Raw genomic sequence first — 16,399 nt, forward strand, 5'->3', positions numbered from 1 at the left:
TGTGAGTGAGGGTGGGGGTGAGTGAGGGTGAGTGAGTGTGAGTGAGGGTGAGTGAGGGTGAGGTGTTGAGGGGTTGAGGGTGAGTGAGGGTGAGGGGTTGAGGCTGAGTGAGGGTGAGGGGTTGAGGGTGAGTGATGGTGAGTGATGGTGAGGGTGAGTGAGGGTGAGTGAGGGTGAGTGAGGGTGAGTGAGGGTGAGTGAGGGTGAGTGAGGGTGAGTGAGGGTGAGTGAGGGTGAGTGAGGGTGAGTGAGGGTGGGTGAGGGTGAGTGAGGGTGGGTGAGGGTGAGTGAGGGTGGGTGAGGGTGAGTGAGGGTGAGGGTGAGTGAGGGTGAGGGTGAGTGAGGGTGAGTGAGGGTGGGTGAGGGTGAGCGAGGGTGAGTGAGGGTGAGGGTGAGTGAGGGTGAGTGAGGGTGAGTGAGGGTGAGTGAGGGTGAGTGAGGGTGAGGGGTTGAGGGTGAGTGAGGGTGAGGGTGATTGAGGGTGGGTGAGGGTGGGTGAGGGTGAGTGAGTGTGAGTGAGGGTAGGGGTGAGTGAGGGTGAGTGAGTGTGAGTGAGGGTGAGGTGTTGAGGGTGGTTGAGGGTGAGTGAGGGTGAGGGGTTGAGGCTGAGTGAGGGTGAGGGGTTGAGGGTGAGTGATGGTGAGGGTGAGTGATGGTGAGTGAGGGTGAGTGAGGGTGAGTGAGGGTGAGTGAGGGTGAGTGAGGGTGAGTGAGGGTGAGTGAGTGAGTGAGGGTGAGTGAGGGTGAGGGTGAGTGAGGGTGAGGGTGAGTGAGGGTGAGTGAGGGTGATTGAGGGTGAGTGAGGGTGAGGGTGATTGAGGGTGAGTGAGGGTGAGTGAGGGTGAGTGAGGGTGAGTGAGGGAGGGTGAGGGTGAGGGAGGGTGAGTGAGGGCAAGGGTGAGTGAGGGAGGGTGTGATGCGAAAGCACAACATCTGAATCCCTGAGCTTGTGTTTGAATAGAAGATTGGAATACATTCTGAATGGCGTGCACTGTTAAAGCTTACCAACGGCCGGTGCCATGCTCTGCTAATAAGAATTAAGCTGCAAAAGCGCCTCACTCATGAGCCTGCACACTTCATTTCAAAGCAATATAAAGATGACTTGTTCCCGAGAATGTTTTATGGCTGCCTCGTTGTCGCTCTTGTACTCATCCGACCTTATTAATGTGTATGGTATTAACAAAATAATTTTCTTTTTGCCGATCTTGCTTTATTGCTTTCCAAATTTAGAAAAAAAAAAAAGAAACGATAACGAGCTGGCAAACAGGCTAACACACTCGTCAAGCCAAGTTGTTTTTATTGCTCATCACAAAGGAATCAAAATGCGCTCCGAGCACTTTCAATGCAGGTTTCCGTGATTGCCCGAGACAGCGTTTGCCCAACAATGTCACAGAGGTCAGCCGAGAAATAAAATATGATATGCTTTTTTCAAGAAAGCACAACATCTGAATGCAGTGTCCGCGGTGTAAGAAGAGCCCTGGGGGAGGGAGCGAAAGGGATGCACTTGCAGAACAAAGGCAGACCTTCTGCTAATTGACTGAAAAATTAGCCCGGCCCCCTGTGGGAAGCACGCAGGCCAGCAGCAGATGGAGACACTTCGGACACTGTTGCAAGCCAGGCTCCCCACAACCTGCTGTGAAGCTGCCCGCAATTAAGGGTCACAACACTTTCTTGTTTAACAGAACACAAGCAAGATGAGAAAAATAACAATCATTGACCGCCAGTACCACTCATTTTTAGCCAGCAGCCCTTTTGTCATCAGACTTTCACCTTGAGCAGGAAAGAGGAAATCATTAAATAGAACAAGGGAGGAGAGAAGGAAAGGTGACAGAGAACTGCTGGAGGAGCAAAGAGGAGAAAAGAAATGCACACGGCGGGCAGGGGAGGGGGCGGAGCGGGGAGAGCGGCATGTGGGTGTGAAGAAGCCGGGGCCTTTGAAGTGAAGCTAAGCTTCACTTCAAAAGGGGTCGGAGGAATGCGGCTGAGGGAACAGACGGCGATTGCGGCTGAGGGAACTGATGTGCACGCGCTTTTAAGCTCAATGCACATGCGCATTGAGCTTAAAAGTCACGGGCACTGCAAGGAATCGCCACGATTCCTTGCAACTTGGTTAAAGACTGTTTAAGCCGCAATAGGCTCGCAAGCTCGATGCGCATGCGCATCAACAGGCGAGACCTAAAAAGAGAGCCGTGCACGAGTGAATAACTAATGCGGATATTTTAAAGCACACGCCACACGCGTGCTTGTCACAGTAAAAGAAGAACCAGAAAAAGAAGCCGTAAATCACCTGTCTGTTTAGTGTGCGAAGAAGTTTGGCAAGCGCAATAGTTTATTGTTGGGTAGCTTTGTGTGCGTGTTTAAAATGTCCAGGAAGCATTCAAAACAAGGAGGCACGTCTGGCGAGTGGTGTGCGATGTGCGCGTGCTGTATTGGTGCCCGTGAGCGATGCGCTTAATGAGCCATGACGAGAGAGGAACGTCAGATGGCGCCTGTGCGCGTAACCGCATGCTTTAGGCCACACAAAAAGCATGTGGTCAGCTTTTTGAAGCCCCCTTAGTAAAAGTCTCGTCAGAGCAGTGCATGCGTGCCGTCTCAGGCGAGACCTAAAAACTGAAAGCAGATCCTACCTTAATTAGCCCGGAGGTAAACTATGTTGTTTTATAACATTTCTAACGAAAAGATCATCATCCTGGACCCATCCTAATCCGGATTTCGCAGCAACCACAGCACCGACACAGCGCTCATCGCTGCCACCGACGACATCAGGGCCATGATGGACAACGGAGAAACCGCGGCCCTCATCCTCCTGGACCTCTCGGCCACCTTTGACACTGTCTGCCACCTCACCCTCTGCACACACCTCCACAACGCAGGGATCTGCGACCAAGCACTGGACCACCTCATTTCTCACCGGAAGAATCCATAGTGTCCGCCTCCCCCCTTTCCCCTTTGAAGAAACCAAGATCACCCCTCAGCCTGACACTCTTTAACATCTACATGGCACTGCTCGCCAACATCGCCAGATCACACGACCTCAACATCTTCTCATTCGCCAACACCCACCTGATCCTCTCCCTCACCAAGGCCCCCACCACCGCCAAATCCAACATCCACCGAATGGATGACGAACAGCCGCCTGAAACTGAACTCTGACAAGACGGAGGTCCTCATCATCAGAGCCACCCCCTCCGCCTGGGACGACTCATGGTGGCTGACGGCACTGGGAGCTGCACCGACGCCCACTAACCGCGCATGCAACCTCTGAGTCATCCGGGACTCCGCGTAGTCAATGACCCAGCAAGTGAACGCCTTCTCCTTCTCCTGCTTCAACACCCTCCGCAAGATCTACAGATGGATCCCCACCGGTACCAGAAAGAGAGTCACCCAGGCCCCCGTCAGCAGCAGACTGTACTACGGCCACGCCCTTTACACAGGAACCTCAGCCAAACTCCAGAAACGACTACAACGCATACAGATCGCCTCTGCACGCCTCACCCTCAACATCACCCGCCACAGCCACATCTCAGCCCACCTAAAAGACCTGCACTGGCTCCCTGTCAAGAAGAGGATCACCTTCAAGCTCCTCACCCACGCTCACAAAGCTCTTCATATCACCAGACCAGCGTACCTCAACGAACGAATCACCTTCTACACCCCAAACCACCAGCTTCACTCCACTGATCTTGCCCTCGCCACCGTCCCCCGCATCCGCTGAGCGACCGCCGGCGGCAGATCATTCTCCCACTTCGCCGCTAAAACCAGGAACACCCTCCTCATCCACCTACGACAGACCCACGACCTGCTGGCCTTCAGGAGACTCCTCAAGACCTGGCTGTTCGACCAGTAGCAGCACCCCCCCCGTGCCTTGAGACCCTCAAGGGTAAGTAGTGCGCTCTACAAATGTATTGATTGCTTGATTAATTACGTTGGGAAACCAATTATTACAAAGACTCACAGGAAAAACAATAAAAGCTTAATAGCTTTGGGATCGGCCACTTGCCTTCAGATGACCGCTTCCACTGAGATAAATTTGCACAGCTGGTACACAAGAGTGAGGAAATGTACTCAAAAGCCAGTTCAGTCGTAGATCAGGGTCCAAATCCGACGGGCAAATGCAGGTTTGTAAAGTAGCAGCAATGGCCAAGTCAAACACTAGATCAGCCTGGATACATACTTAGCAGACTAATTGTCAACAGATAAAAAGGTTCAGCCTACTGGTATTTCGTAGAAGGACAATAACTTCCTGGGACAACACGGGCTCCATAAAGTTACTCTCAACCTGTGGATTCTGTGGCAATTTTCTAATCTTCAGAAACCGAAATGCAGGTGTGCTCCCATAAAATGCTGCAGTATATTTAAACCCAGGGATGGTAATCAAATCGTAATAAAAATATTTCAAGAATATGGCAACACTTCTAAATGTCACTTTCAACATGCTTATGCTTGGCTACTTATACCAGCGAACAGTACTCATGGTCTAAATTCGAAATAATGCACTTTTACCATTCTTTTCTTAAATCCCACACAGGCATTGCTGATTTACAGACTGCCTGCGTGATACGTTTGCAGAAACAGAAACCTATTATCAAGTTAGCGTGGGTCTTAACATGAGTTGTGTATTGTAGTTGCATTTATATAGCTCTTACTACCCCCAAAAAGGCGTCAAATCGCTTTTTCAGCGAGTAGCAGGCTACTCCAGAACCCATAAAGAATTAGTGGTGAATTAGTATGAAATATGAAAGAAATTTGAGTGGTGGATATGTTAGTCAATTATTTGGATTGGAAAGGAACGCAGAGGGAAAAGGTTTGCATTTATATAGCTCTTGCTACCCCTGATGAGGCGTTGAACCTTTTTTTCGGCGAGTAGCACACTACTGTAGAACCGATAATGAATTAGTGGTGGATTAGTATAGTGAAATATGAAGTCATTTGAGCGGTGGATATGTCAGTCTGTTATTGGATTGAGAAGGATAGTGGAGGGATAGAAAAGGGAAAAGGTTTGGCATTTATATAGTTCTTGCTACCCCTGATGAGGTGTTAAATCACATTTTCGGCAAGTAGCACGCTACTCCAGAACCCATAAAGGATTGGTGGTGAATTTGTATGGTGAAATATGAAGTAATCTGAGCAGTGGATATGTTGGTCTGTTATTTAGATTGAGAAAGATAGTGGAGGGATAGAAGATATTGCTGAAGTTATACTCGCGGAAGAAATAGACATCGCATTCCTCACAGAATCCTGGCTCAATTACCATTCTACCCCCATCCTAGACCTTCTCACCCCTCCAGGATACAACATCATCAGACACAACAGACCGATAAAAACAGGTGTTGGTCTAGCTATCATCCACAAAGAAGGAATACAGTTTACCAGATTAAAATACAGAGAATACCGGACTCTTGAGCACCTAGGTGTTGAACTTACAGTCAAAGGCACCACGCCCATCAAATGTCACACCATCTACCATCCTCCTGGTGAACATACCATCTTCACTGAAGAACTAACTGACCTAATAACTCACTTCTCCCTAACAGACACAGGAGATGTGTTCCTGGGTGACTTCAATATCCACTGGACCAACCCAGAAGACACCACAGTCCAGAACCTCTCCAACCTGCTTGAAATTACCAACCTCAAACAACACTGCAATGAACCAACACACATCAAAGGAGGAACACTGGATAGGATCATCACCAAAAATTAGCTGGTCTCTCTGAGATCGATTTCTCCCATTGAGCTGTCTGACCATCACCTCATACTGTTTAATACTAACTCGCATGGCAGAAACCAACCAATACGATCTGACAAACCAAAGCAGTGGACCAGGAACACCAAATGAGTCCCTAAAACCGAACTGGGATCCAGGATTCATGCCCACCTACAACCCCAGGCTTCTAATATGACTGCCAATGACATCACAGCCCACTTTACTTCCACAATGACAGAGGTGTTCGATCAAGTAACGCCACTCAAACTCAAAACTTTGAGGTCTACCAAATCTAAATCCTGTTTCAACGTAGATCTTAATAACAAAAGACAACAACTCAGGCAATCGGAAAGGGCTTAGAGACTAAACCCTTCGACTCACCACCTAGCGTAACTTAGGTCCACCTGGCTGGCAGAAAAAAAAAACGAATTTTTAGAGAAAAGGCTACGTTCTTCCACAGCCAACTAGACCATGCGAAGAATAGGCCTAGAGAACTCTTCAACATTGTTAAGTCAAAAAAATGGCACACTCCCCACAAGAAATAATAGCCACCAAGGATCGATGCGAAGAAATCGCCAGCTTCTTCACAGATAAAGTCACAAAAATTGAGCAATCCTTCTTCCAAACCTCAAATCCCCCCACCTCGCAACCTGCCCCCCTTTAACCAGTCCTGACCAAACAGATCGAAATCATACAACGGACAACAGACGCGCTTCCAACTGAAAAATTGCGCTAATTGGTCGAACTTCGAACTCGTGTCAGAAATCAAAGTCTTCAATATAATTGCCAGCTTAAAGCCTACTTCCCACACTATGGACCCCCTCCCAACCACAATAGTAAAAAAAAAAACTCAACCACATCATTGCCCCTTTCGGGACAAAAATCACCAACGCCTCTCTCACATCAGGTTGTGTCCAGACTCCCTCCTACAATTAGGACAAATCACCCCTATACTCAGGAAACCAGGAGCCGACCCAAACAAGCTCAACAACCTCAGACCTATCTCCAACCTTCTGTTCCTAGCTTCAACAACTCAACAAACATATTGATGACTTCAACCTCCTTGACACCTTTCAATCAGGTTTCAGGAAAGGTTTAACACTGAAACAGCGATGCTCAATATTTCAGATGATATCCACAGAGCCTTAGATGAATGTGAGGCCTGTCTCCTCATCCTTATTGACTTATCAACGGCATTCGACACAATAAACCATCCAGCTATACCTGAGACTCTGTGGCGCGCTGGCATTAATGGCACAGTACTAGAATGGTTCACTTCCTTCCTTCAGCACCGTTCGCAACTAATTAAAATCAACTCCTGCCTCTCAGTACCAAAACGAGTCAAACTTGGAGTCCCGCAAAGATCGATCTTCTCACCGTCCCTCTTCAATCTCTTCATGGTACCCCTTGCAATTATTCTGAAACAAGCAGGGGTTCAATACCACCTTTATGCAGATGACACACAAATATACTACAAAATCAAATCACCCAAAGAAGTCCAACACCTCAATGTCACGCTAACCAAGATCCAAACCTGGTTTAAAGCAAACCACTTAAAGCTAAACCCAGACAAAACGGAATTAATACTGTTCTCTCCGAAAAGTAACCAACGACCTATTCAAAACTGGGTCAAGAATCTTGATGCTCTAAACTGCTCCCTCGTCCTATCCAACTCGGTAAAGTCACTAGGCATTACCCTGGATAAGAACCTGTCAATGAAAGACCACATCAAGAACTCTGCAAAAGATGCACTTTTCTCTCTAAAACACCTCAAGAAAATGAAACCTTTCGTTCCCCAGGATGATCTCAATACAATTGTACAATCCCTAGTCCTTTCTAAACTGGATTACGGGAATGCCTTCCTAACAGGTTCACCAAAAGCTCACCTAGCCCCACTAAGGTCAGTCCTTAACATAGCAGTTTGACTCATAAGTGGTGTAAAAATATTTGAACACATCACATCTACCCTCAAATCACTCAACTGGCTTCCCTTGGAAGGTAAATGTATTTATAAACTGGCCTGCATCACACACAAGGCCCTTCACGCCCAATCCCCCAACTACCTAAACAGCAAACTGGTAAAAGCAGGAAAATCCAGAACTCTGATAAGCACCAACTCACTTCTCATCCCCCCGAAACTGAAAAAGAAAAGGACCCAATACCGATCCTTCTCTGGTAACGTTCCCAGGATGTGGAACGCACTCCCTAATGACCTCAGATGCAACCCCTCCTTCGCATGCTTCAAAAAAGGACCTGAAACTCCTGCTCCTTACCAATACTTTACTGACCAAATCAACCAACCTAGGCATCAATAACCTAATGGACTCCCCTCTCAATCCGACCTTCAAAGATGGTGGTTATCTGACTGTTTCAACCACCTGCATCTGCTCCCCTTCACTGTATACATAAGTATGATGTCTTTGCTTATATCTTTGTGTATCCTCATGTCCTGCGATGTATTGCTACATTTTTTCTTTTCCTTTGTGGATGTAAAGCGCTCTGATACTCACGGGTCTAGCTAGCGCTACATAAAACTTTATAAATAAAGAAAGAGAAAAGGTTTGCATTTATATAGCGTTTGCTACCCCTGATGAGGTGTTGAAGTGCTTTTATGTGAGTAGCAGGCTACTCTACAACCCAAACAGGATTAGGGACCCCACTCGCGTATCACCCCATAAATGACAGGCTGCGGTAGGAACCAGATTTTGGCTTTTTAATTGATTTAAAAAGTTCATTTATGCGCACCTTATCAGATGGCTGTGTTTAAAATGCGAAAACAAATTCTGAAAGAATTAGTAGGGTGTTGGGACCAAATATACAGTTCGGGTCGCTGGTTTAAGCAACCACTTTGTTATGGTATGTTTTAGGCTATTAACAATGTTCGTTGTGCGATTTCATATAGTCACTGATTGTCAGATGGAGATGTGCATTATGTTGACAGTGGAGGGGATTTATTGGCGATCACATTAATTTTTGATACCAGGTCCAATCCTGTATTTCTCACGCGCAATGCTTGAGCTTTGCGTGCAAACACGCATTAAGGAAACATATCGTTAAAATCCCAGGCACTAGGATACATATTAAACACGACTGTTAGCCTTTTAAAGTTAGTGTGAGGTAGTCTGAGCTAACTGCATTCTGTAGCCAGGCCACACTGGGACAATGTCCTGCATTGCAAATACCTAAAGTGATTACTCACTGCGACATTCATTCTGTATAGTGCTCAATATCCACGCAGCTGTGATACTGAAGTGTTTTGATTATGAGACAGTGGCGCAGTCTATTGAGTCGGCTGGGTTTGTTAGCAGTGGTTGAGTTGTGCATCAACTGTGAAGAGCATTCCAGAGTGAGCAGGTGAACGTCCTGTTCTCCACAGAAAAGAGAACCCGCCATACTCGCAGGGAGCGAGGAACAAAACTGCTGTTGCTGGCCGCCCCTCCTCCCCTACCCTGTGCATTCCCCGCCACTAGCCTGGCACAGGGCTGTACTACACGGGAAGCTCGCATGCTCACCCGCTCTGAGCCAGCCTTCGTTGTATAGGATGCCGGAAGGAGCAGCGAGGACAGTCCGGCGAGTCCCGCTGCTACTCTTCCACCGGGTCCCCGGTGGGCGCCAGTCGCTGGGCCTCTAGTTTTCCCGGGCTCGGGCTCACAGGCTTCACTCCACACAGCCTTGCCAGGCCAGGCTCTTGGAGCCAATCAGCGGAGGCTCCGTCGCACGCACGTGACGCGTCCCTGCCGTGTCAGGGGAAGGGCGGAGCCGAAGTCCCCAGAGCTGCAGCAGAGGTGTCCCTGTACTGCCACTTTCCAGCGGCTGAAGTGGCTTCAGTCCGCCCTCTCACCCCCTCCAAGCTTCTGTAAAAAGCCAACGGCAGCTATAGGCGTCTGCGTAAACATAAAGGGAAAGGTATGGGGGGAAAACATACATCAGACCCTTCACGTCGAGTGTAGGTGCGTGCACTGCATGTGAGTTCCTTAAAATACAAGCGCTCGCGTGTTATATTTCGCTCTCTTTGTGCTGAAGCGCTCGGAAAGACCTAAATAACGCACTGAGCTGCCCAAAACCGTCTAAATAAAGCGCTCTGAACAGAAACCAGAAAGTATATGCATACCAAAAACGCTCAGATTCCCTGCCCGTACATCACTTCCGGTTTCAGTAAGCGCACTCCTATTTGCTGTGAACCAGTATTACATCATTCTACTTCCGTTTTGAAACATCAATACAAAAGAAGTACCCATGAGAACAATATAAACTCGTGCTGTCGTAGTTAGTGTTGGCTGTCAAGTTTCTTTGCTTTTGTAGGTTTCTTTGCCTTCGTACAGCTGAGCGGCCGGCCTCAAAATCCCTATTGTACATCTCGGATTGTACAACTTCAAGTTCTTAGCAGAAGAGTGCTGAAAGGACTGCCGACGTCACCAGCTGCCCGGTTTCCTGTTTGCACGCGCGGCAATATTTCAAACTCTAGTGCTTCTCAGTTCTGCTTCTCCTCAGCATTGCTCTTGATGGGCATCTTCTGGAAGGTTTACTTACTAAGTGCATTTATTTTATCTAAAACGCGAATGTCTTGATCTACGAGTCTGTCCTGCATACTTCTGTAAATTCAATGGTTACAAATTGAAAATTCTAGTTTAAAAGGGTTTCGTTTATTTTTGTACATCAATCTTAACAGCTTTATTGTTGTGACTCTGTTCTGTCTAGTCATACCTTTTGAAATATATGTGTTACTAATGTTGTCCCTATATTGGCATCTGGTAAGAATCCTCTATTACAATGTTGAGATGTAAAACGGAATGTAACAAGGGCAGATCTGGAGAACAGTCAGTGTAGCAGCTGCTCCTGCTCCACTTGTGCCAGGGTATTTATGTGGTAATAAATCAACTTTAAAGCTTAACTGTGTATTACCATTGCTATAATTTTGGTGACGATCACCCTGGCACAGGAACCTACACATTGAACTGCGCTAATACAGCTATCTTATTCATGACTTCCCCGTCCTGCAAGGATTCATAGTACTGGAGAATTTGCTACCCGTGGACCTTTGCCATATAGATGATTATCTCAGCTTCAGAAAGAGGCTCAAAACATTGCTTTTTCCTGAGTAATTGTTTTCTCTTTGTTTTTCCCTCCTGTAAGATAGTACCAGACCGTAGAGAGCGCCCGCAGGCCATTACTTTATGTCTGTTCCGATAGGACAGAGACAAATATAATTTACGATGTATATGCCTTGAGAAAGTCCTTGGTGAGATAGCCATATGGGCGAAGCATGTGTCGGTTTTTCAATTCTTACGCCATTCCGATCATTTGTTTAAAAAAATAAAATGATGAATTTTAGTGCATCACCCCCTGAATCTGAAGCATTTATTCCAAGAACCTATGTATAGCCAGCAGGACCTGTCTCCTTATTGACATTTGTCTTCCACCTCGTGGACCTTGGGGTATGACCACCGGACAGAATATCCTGCATTCACATAACGATTTAGGGTCTTGTCTAGTTGCACGTGAACCCCTATCAGCTGTACACCCCACAAAACATCTGTAAATATATGGCATGAGCAAGACCAGATGTACGATGTCCGAACAGAAAAGACTGGCACCTGGAGTAATGCTGCTGTAGTATGGGCATGAGGGATAAAATGCCTCACATACTCAGGGAGTAGCACTGATACTAACACCAGCAGCCAACAGAGCTCTGATTGAATGGGAAGCCCACTGTCCCAGTATCATCACAGCAACTTTCCACACAAAGGAAAAGAGCATCAACGTTATCCAGTGCAATGCACCTACAAATGACAGCAAAGAAGAGGCAAAAGAACAATTTTACAACAGACTCCAGTCCATTCTGGTGAAATGCCTTGAGCGAGACATCCCCATTAAAAAAGAAAATATGGTTTTATTGGTTTTTACTATACAAACAACATTAGTACGTGACATCTTACAGCAGGAGACAGTAGCACTGGACAGGAAGTTCAGTATAGTTGTGCCTGAGTGCCTTAAACAAGACATCAACGCAGTATGCATATAGGTACAGAGATCCGTATTGTCCTTGGTATACACTGCGTTCAACCTGCAGCAGATCAGCATTGAGGCGCAACTGAAAATGAACGGAGGGGTCTGGATGAGTGGCGGGCGGGCATGGTAGTGATGGCAATTTGTAGAGAGTGTTGTGGACAGTATGGTGGAGCAGGCGAGTTGGCATGTGGGGTCATGCCAGGTGTGCGAAAGCGAACAAAGGACTACTGTGGGTAAACTTTAATGTGGGTTTCCCTGTTTGGGGTGGTAATTATAGCGTATGCGTGGAGCACATAATGCATTCACATGGGTTCATTTCTCACCTCCCGCTGGAAGTGTGTAAGCAGGGTGGCCCACTAGGGGGAGACAGGTTTTTTGCGCAGCTGTTATACCTCCTCGTGACGGAGGGTGTCTTCTGCTCTGCCCCATTTGCTCACTTCTCCCTGCCATACATCCACTGCGGGGGCTGTGGTGGAGCACCAGTGGAGTGTTATTGTGCCTTTGGGGAGTCGAAGTGCCAGGGCCCCAGAGTGGATGTGTTTTCTGTTGTTTTTTACGCTTAAATATGCCAATAGAGCATGATTCCTATGTGTGAATGTCTGATAGTTCTATGAATTTGAGGAGGGTGGTGCGGTTTGAGTGGCAATAATTCAGGAGGACAGGACAAGACCACAGCATGTGCATGAGGTCCGCGTCAGGAGCTCGGCAATGTAGGCAATCAAACTGCCTTCCGGGAAGATAGTAATATAGCTGAGCCAGGGTTAAATAGGCCCTATGGAGTATGAAGAATTGTATGTTTTTAAAACCAGTTGCGACAGATATTTTTGGGAAACTCGAGTGTCCGATCCCACTACTGTCGTGTAGCATCTTCCCATTTTTGGCGCAGTGCTGTGAGGGGGATGGTCGTCAATTCACGTAAGGCTTTATATAGCCAGGTTGATAGGTGACAGCCGGCGTCCATAACTAGGATGGTCTGTAGAACTGGATGTGTGGCGCGTTCCCCCTCCGAGTGGTCCCAAAGGGCGTGACACGTGACTGAGCTGTCTGTGCAAAAGGACAGTCTTGGTGGAAGGTCATGCTCCTTGGCAAGTTGGCCGAAGGGGAGGCGATGGCTTTAGGCAAAGAGGTCACATGATGGAAGCACCAAGCGGTCTTTCCAGACCCTCAGTTCTCCGGTAGTGTAAAAACCCAGGCCACGAAGGAGACCAACTAGAGGTAGAGAAGGGGAAGGGAGCAGATCTTTCAGAAGGGAGAAGCCTTGGGTCGTTGATATCGACTGGGGCCTGTGTTTGGTGCAGGCTTTGTCCAAATAGCGCCCAGCCGTTCATCAGGATAACCACTGTAGCTGTGCTGCAAGAAAATACACCTCGAAGGAGGGAGCTCCCTGACCTCCCCGTTCCACCGGCAGCTGCAATTTGGTAAAAGTAACCCGCCTGTGCCTGGCACCCCAAATTAGTGTGCAGAGAAGAGAGTCTAAGAGTCTAGTTCCTTAAAGTAGGAACGTGGTGGAATAACCAGGAGGTTCGTAAAGTATTATAAAAGGCAGGGTAAAGTATCTTCGCCAAGGCGACTTTGCCTATAGAGGCAAGAGGAAAGGACTGCCAGAAATGCACCAGGGTTCTAATTCTCACAAAGGCTTTGCAGAGGTTACCCTCATATAGGTCCTAGGGATTATGGTAGAGGTAGACCCCTATGTAATGGGTTACCTAAGCATTCCAGTGGCAGGTGTCGCTGAGCTATATATCACACAGCAGATCAGGTATATGTCTAATTTAGCCCAGGTGACTCGTAGACCAATAGTGGAGCTATAATCTGCTAGGGTGTCTCCAAGTGGCGTAAGGTCCGTCATTATGTCTTGTATGTATAAGAGCAGGTTGCCCGCTTATAGAGACACAGTGTGCGTCCAGCCAGCGAGTGGGATGTCCCACTCCTGACCCACCCCATGCAGCTGTATTGCAAGGGGTTCCATTGAAAGCACAAACAGTTGCAGGGAAAGTGGGCATCCCTGTCTCGTTCCGCGGCCAACCAGGAAGGAGGTCGAGATGAGGCAGCCCAGGCGAATCCGTAAGGTCGGCTTGGGGTACAGTAATTATGGTGTAGGCTAGTAGTCTGAGCCTGATCCCCGCGTGAGTTGAGTACTGCAAAAAGATAGTGCCATGTTTGAGTGTCAAATGCTTTCTCCAAATCAACAATGACAAGATGCTAGTCGGAATCGCCCCTTTATTTAAACGTGAAAGAGGCAACGGATATTCTGGGATACCGCGGCCTGGAACAAAGCTATTTTGGTTCATGTGACCAGTTCTAGGAGGACCTGGGCGAACCTGTCAGCTAGGATTTTGCCCAAGATTTTATAGTCAGCCAGATGATGGCTATGGGCCTATAAGATGTCAGCTGTATGGGATCTCTATCTGGTTTAAGGAGGGAGACCAAGAGGGACTCTCAGAGTGAATGCAGGAATACATTTCCACGAGACGGGATGCCAAGAGTGACGAAAAAGCACTGGAATATTTCAGGGGTAGACTGTCTAATCCCTGTGTTTTGTTCCAGGTGAGGCCGCGGATCGCCTGCGTCACATCCGTTTGCATGATTGTCGGATCCAGGGAGAGTCTGGTGGAGGGCGAGATACGCAGGAGGGTAATGCACATCAGGAACGTATTGCAGGGATCCATCGCAGCATCTGGTGGTGCCCTGTAGATGGCCGAATAGTATTCGTAGTGGCCTGTAGTATATCAGCTTGTGTACAAGCACTGTTGCCTGCAAGGTCAATCACTTCGCTGATGGGGCGGGCTACTGGCTCCTGTTGGGGTAGCCAGGCCAGGAGTCTGCCGGATTTATCCCCCTTACTTGTGAACTTTAGGTGCGTGGGCCATGAAATTATAGCAGAGTGGATCTTCTAAGGAGACAGCGTAGGAGGTTTTGCCTCTAAGAGTTGTGGGGTGAGCTGGCGCTAGTATCAGCTGCTTTGCCCAAATCAGCTAGGTTCTGCTCGGCTGTCACTATTTCCCTCTCCAGGGTCCTGAGGACTCCACCTACCTTTTGAATATAGACTTCCTCGTCACCCCCTTAAAGGCATCCCACTCAAGCGCCCTGCAGAAGGCTGTATTATGGTTTGCAGAAAAACAATGTCAGATGTCGTCTACCTGCTCTTCCCGGAACACCAGATCTTACAGACAATCACATGGTAGCTTCCATGTAGGGGTCGGCGGGTATAAGGGAGCCCATCTGAGGGCCATGATATGTGCATCATGATCACAACCAACGCGGCTCATATAATCTTGAGTGTTGGACAAGGGGCACCAGTAAGGTACAACAAAGGAAACGGTGAAGCCGAATGTGTAAAATGTGGAGTATGGAGTGAAAGAAGTAAGGCCGAGATCCAGGATCTCAGGATCGCCATGCATCCGTAAGTGGCCAGTGGTGTGCCCAGCTCCGGATGCGGTCCGCCTGCGCCTGTGGGTGAAAGCAAGGTAATGGGTGATGGCCTCCTATTCAGTGCCAGATTGAGCACACAATTGTAGTCGCCACCCAACACCCATGGAACCGTAGTTCTATTGGCGAGTATGGTGGAGACAGTATCCCAGAAGACCCCCTACTTAGTTTTGGGTTCATAGATGCTCCCAAGAAGTAGTGGCCCACTGTCGAGGAGCATGTAGCGTCTCTCCTTGTTTATAGTCATATTTGTTTCCTGGAAGGAGACACCAGGACGGACCCATATCAGGGCGCCTTGTGCATATGCCGAGTAGATGGTGGCGCACATTTACGCCCCTCCAACACCTGCACAAGTTCACCTGCTGTGACATGAGTCTCCTGGAAAAAGATGATCTGCTCTTGCTGGTGCAAGATATAGGAATAGACTGCATAGCGCTTTCTAGCAGTGTCAATGACTTGAATGTTCAAGGTGAGGAAATGAATGTCAGCTAGAGGGGCAATGACGATGTGAGGGTGGAGTGAGCAGCATGTGGGGAGTGGATCATCCTGAGGCAATGCCATCTCACCATATCACCCAGCCTGTGTCCTAGAAACCACAGGAGGCCCACCCGCAAAGATGAAGCAAGAGTGGAGTGAGAGGGGCGTTATATGGGGTAACTGCCAAACTCAGGATTTTAGTATCCCAGTACTGGGGGCCTATCACAACTAGTAGTATGCCCAAACAAAGTATGTTTGATGAGCCCTAGTGTATCGTGGGGGTGAGAAAATAGTGGAGTAGCCATGATGCCCTTGGTGAATTAAGGGGTGGAGAAGGCTGGCGCTGACAGGAGGACACTGGGGTCTTGCATGAGAAGAGCACTAGTATAGAGGCTTTCGGGGAAGAGGGAAGGTGTGCAGCATGGGGAGCTTAAGTGTGATGGAAACGAGGAGTGTCTCCGCATCAGCAGTGATGCGCATAATGGTGGATTGTTGACTAATTCAAACCAAATGTCAAAGAGGTACATTGTTCAAATAAGGTTGTTGGAAACTGGGATTTTGTTGCAGTTTTCCCCCCACCTTTTCCCCTATTTTAGCTACTAAATTCTGATTTTCTCCGACAATGCACTGAGGCGTGCTAACCAGACTCAGTGCCAGTGCTCCTTCCCTAAAACAAGGTGAAGTCTAATTGTTCTACAAGTGGCTAAGGACTTTAGCACCCCTGTAAGTCCTTAGTAAATATGCAAGGGTACTAAAGAGGGCTGCAGCATATCTTAT

General features: G+C 48.0%; 1 protein-coding gene across 4 annotated transcripts in view; it reads right to left on the minus strand.

Annotated features, from left to right (window-relative positions):
* CASP8AP2 (caspase 8 associated protein 2) overlaps positions 1–9,847 on the minus strand; it is a 200,672-nt gene extending 190,825 nt beyond the window's left edge. Inside the window, exon 1 of one of the 4 annotated variants that reach the window (XM_078648263.1) lies at positions 9,819–9,847. The gene's annotated coding sequence lies outside the window, so the exon portion shown is untranslated. Of the gene's footprint in view, positions 1–9,219; positions 9,524–9,818 lie in introns of those variants that run through there. The other 3 variants (XM_078648261.1, XM_078648260.1, XM_078648262.1) reach the window with 3 other exon arrangements.
* Between the last annotated feature and the right edge of the window lie 6,552 nt (positions 9,848–16,399).

This window comes from Lissotriton helveticus, chromosome 6, assembly GCF_964261635.1.
Source record: "Lissotriton helveticus chromosome 6, aLisHel1.1, whole genome shotgun sequence".
NCBI lineage: Eukaryota > Metazoa > Chordata > Amphibia > Caudata > Salamandridae > Lissotriton > Lissotriton helveticus.